At 39.9% G+C, this 4,155-nt stretch overlaps 1 pseudogene; it reads left to right on the top strand.

Moving 5' to 3' along the window:
- The first annotated feature begins 835 nt into the window (after positions 1-835).
- LOC132418547 (non-homologous end-joining factor 1 pseudogene) lies at positions 836-1,734 on the top strand (annotated as a pseudogene).
- Positions 1,735-4,155: the final 2,421 nt, after the last annotated feature.

Raw genomic sequence — 4,155 nt, 5'->3', positions numbered from 1 at the left:
CCAGCCTTTTTTAAACTCCAGCTTTTTACAAAATAATGTTGTTCTCAAATTTAGTAGCAAATCAGCTCTTCTAAAAGAAATAAAAAATCTATGCAATACTTTCACATTCTGGAAAACAACAGAAAGCCTTCTAATTACCAATCTGCTGAACTGTTAGAAACAAAGTAAACAAAACCTACTGAAATAAGGAAGGTGTTTGCTAATTCAAATGCTACAAAACCCTAGGACAAATAGTAAAAGCAAAGCTATACAGACAAAATCACACAAATGCTACAGCAGAGACACATTTCCATGAACAGTATGAAAAATCATGGTACGATGATATCACAAAAAGAAAACAATTCTCCAGCAACCAAACTCAAAGGCATGGAATATTGCAAACAAACTGATAAAGAGTTCAAAGTAGCTCTTATAAAGAAATTCAAGGAGCTACAAGAAAACTCAGAAAGGCAATACAGTGAACTCAGGAATAAAACTAATGGATACAGAAATATTTTATCAAAGAAATTAAAATTCTTTTTTTTTCTTTCAGTATGCAGGTCTCTCACTGTTGTGGCCTCTCCCGTTGTGGAGCACAGGCTCCGGACGCACAGGCTCCGGACGCACAGGGTCAGCAGCCATGGCTCACGGGCCTAGCCGCTCCGCGGCATGTGGGATCTTCCCGGACCGGGGCACGAACCCGTGACCCCTGCATCAGCAGGCAGACTCTCAACCACTGTGCCACCAGGGAAGCCCAAAGTAATTAAAATTCTAAAAAAGAACCATTTCGCCTTTTGGTTTGCATGGGTGGGCCAGCTTGCCGCGGGGAGAGTGAGGGCTCTTGAGGCCGCTCACGATGGAGGAACTGGAGCAAGGCCTGCAGATGCAGCCGTGGGCATGGCTGCAGCTTGCCGAGAACTCCCTCTTGGCCAAGGCTTATATCACTAAGCAGGGCTATGCCTTGTTGCTTTCAGATCTTCAACAGGTGTGGCCTGAACAGGTGGACACTAGTGTGATCAGCCAGCAAGCCAAGGAGCTGAACAAACACCTGACTGCTCCTCCTGAGGCTTTTCATTGTCATTTGTATGACCTGCTTTGCCCATTGTTGAAGGACAGTGCTTGCCCTGGCAAAGCTACATTCTCCTGTGATCATGTGGCAGAGGTGCTGATACTCCAGGTGTGGAGTGAGCTCTCTGGTCTCCCATTCTATTGGAATTTCCACTGCATCCTAGCTAACCCTTCACTGTTCTCCCAACATTTGATTTGTCCTCTGATGGGCATGAGTCTGTCACTGCAGTGCCAAGTGAGGGACCTAGCAACATTGCTTTGTATGTAAGATCTAGAGATCCAGGACTACCAGGACAGTGGGTCTATGCTGAGCCAAAATCAGTTGAAGACAGAGCCATTTGAAAAGAATTCCTTCTTGGAACAATTTATGGTAGAGAAAATACCAGAGGTATGCAGTGTTGGTGATGGAAAACCCTTTGTCACAAATCTACAGAGTCTGTATATGGCAGTCACCAGACAAAAGATCCAAGTGGGACAGAAGCTTCAAGGCACTGGAGATCCCCAGACCTCAAGAAGTGCCTCCTCACAAGGAACAGATAGCCAGCTTCTGAATCAGCCAGAAGAGCAGGTCTCCTCAGCACCATCCTTCCCAGTGCCTGAAAAAGAGCCACAGTTACTTCAGGCCCTATGCAGAGACCTCAGTTGTTGAAGGTCAAGAGGTAGAAGCTAGGGGGGCTCTTCAGTTAACCTGTCACTGTCTCAACTGCTGAGGATGGACTTGGAGAGTAGTTTCCTAGTGTCGCCTTGAAAAGAGGTCCTGTGACAGCAGCATCTCTGACACAGAGTTACACAGTCAGGGACTCCACTGTAAGGGCAAGATAACTGAAGTTCATGTTGACAGGCATGGATACTATTAACTGAGGGAATCCTGGCTCCAATCCATCGGGCACTGGCCTTCCCTGTCCGACTGGAAGCCAGTCTCTGGGAATCCCATACCCTCCTTTCTTTTGATGAAGGTTCTCTAGACCGAGGATCTACCATGGACTTTAAGTATATGGGGCAGGTTTTCAAAAAGGCACAGCATGCTTAGGAAGCCTTGTCTACCTTTCTTAAGAGTCCCTACCCAGTCCCAGGTGTTCCTCAGAGACCCTCTCCTCTTTAGCATGGAATGAAAAGCACTCACACTCTCCTGAAAAAGAAAAAAAAGAACCATTTCAAAATTCTGGAGCTGAGGAACACAAAAAACAAGGTGAAGAATGCATTAGAAAGCACTGGAAATAGAGCAGACCAATGTGGAAGAGAGACTTAGTGAGTTCAAATACAGAAAACTAGAAATGATACAAGTAGAAGAGGAAAGAGAAATAAGATATAAAAACCATGGGGGAAATGCTATGAGAGCTATCAGACTCTTTTAGGAAGGGCAACATTAGGATAATGGATATCTCAGAAGAAGATTGGGAGAAGGGAGTAGAGAGATAATTCAATGAAGCAATAGCTGAGAACCTCCCAAACTTGGAGAAGGAACTGAATATATAAGTCCTTGAAGCTAAGACAACACCTAATTACTTCAATGCTAAAAACCTCCAACATGCATAAATTAAAATTGTCAAAAGTCAATGACAAAGAAATAATTTTAAAGGCAGCCAGGAAAAAAAGGATAGCAACCTAGAAAGGAAACCCCATTAGGTTATCAGTAGAAATCTTATAGTCCAGGAGGGAGTGGAATGGAATTCTCAACATATTGAAAGCTAAAATCTATAACCCAAGAATACTCTATTGAGCAAAGTTATGATTCAGATCTGTAGGAAAAATAAAGGTTTCACACACAAACAAAAGTTGAGGTAGTTCATCTACACTAGATATGCCTTACAAGAGATGTTGAAATAAGCTCTTCTACCAGAAACAAAATAGCAAAAATACACAAAACTGTAAGCAAGGTAACAAAGAGACAGAACAAGAAAATTGCAAATCTTTATCAGAAAAGGTTTTCAAAAACTTTACTACAGTATAAAGTTTAAAGGGAGGAAAAATAAAGCTAAAAAATAACTATAGCTATCTCAGTTTAGTAACAAACTCACAACATAAAAAGGGATCATTTAACACAACAATAACATAAGAGGGGAAGAAGAAAAGGACAGAACTTGTTTAGGTAAATGAAGATTAGATGTTGCCAGCAGAAAAATGACTGTTTTATCTATGAAATTACACACAAGCCTCAGGGTAACCACAAAATATAAATATAGAGCAGAGACCCAAAAAAAAGCACAAAAAAGAGGAAACAATAAAACATCATTAAAAAATAAATAAAAATGGCAGATGGAAACACAAGAGAAAAGGAACAATGGAGATATAAAGCAATCAGAAAGCAAAAGATAAAATGGCAATACTGTCTCATCTATCAATAATCACCTTAAATATAAATTGATTGAATTCATCCATCAAAAGACAAAGAGTGGATGGAAGGATGAAGAAACAAGACTCAACTATATGCTGCCTCCAGGAGACACATCTCAGCTGTAAAGGCAAACATAGATTAAAAGTGAAGAGAAGGAAGATTATACTCTAAGCATAAAAGCAAATATCAGCCAAAAGAAAGTGGTGTAGCCATACTCATATCAGGCAAAAGAGATTTCAAGCCAAAAAAGGAAAAAAGAGAGAAATGTAGATAGTATATAATAATAAAGGGGATATTTCATCAAGAAGACATAACAGTGAATAATATATATGTACCTAACATAAGAACACCAAAATATATAAAGTGATTATTAACAGGCTAAAAGGGATACAATTGACAGCAACACAATAATAGTATGGAAATTTAAGACCCCACTTATATCAATGGATAGATCATCCAGACAGAAAGTCAACAAGGAAATTGCAACCTTAAATAAAACATTAGATCAGATGGCTTTGATAAATTTTTACAGAATATTCCATCCAAATGCAGCAGAATACACATTCTTATGAAGTGCAAATGGAACTTCCTCAAGTATAGTCCATATGCTGAGAAACAAAACTAAATAAATTTAAGAAGGTTGAAATCTTACCAAGAACGTTTTCTGATCACAATGGTATGAAACCAGAAATCCACTACAAAAAGAAAACTGAAAAAAAGTAACAAATATGTGGAGACTGAAATACACGCTGCTGAACAGCTATTAGGTCAAC

Source organism: Delphinus delphis, chromosome X, assembly GCF_949987515.2.
Source record: "Delphinus delphis chromosome X, mDelDel1.2, whole genome shotgun sequence".
NCBI lineage: Eukaryota > Metazoa > Chordata > Mammalia > Artiodactyla > Delphinidae > Delphinus > Delphinus delphis.
The sequence above is the reverse complement of the archived record's forward strand: the minus strand, read 5'-3'. Positions and strand labels throughout refer to the sequence as shown.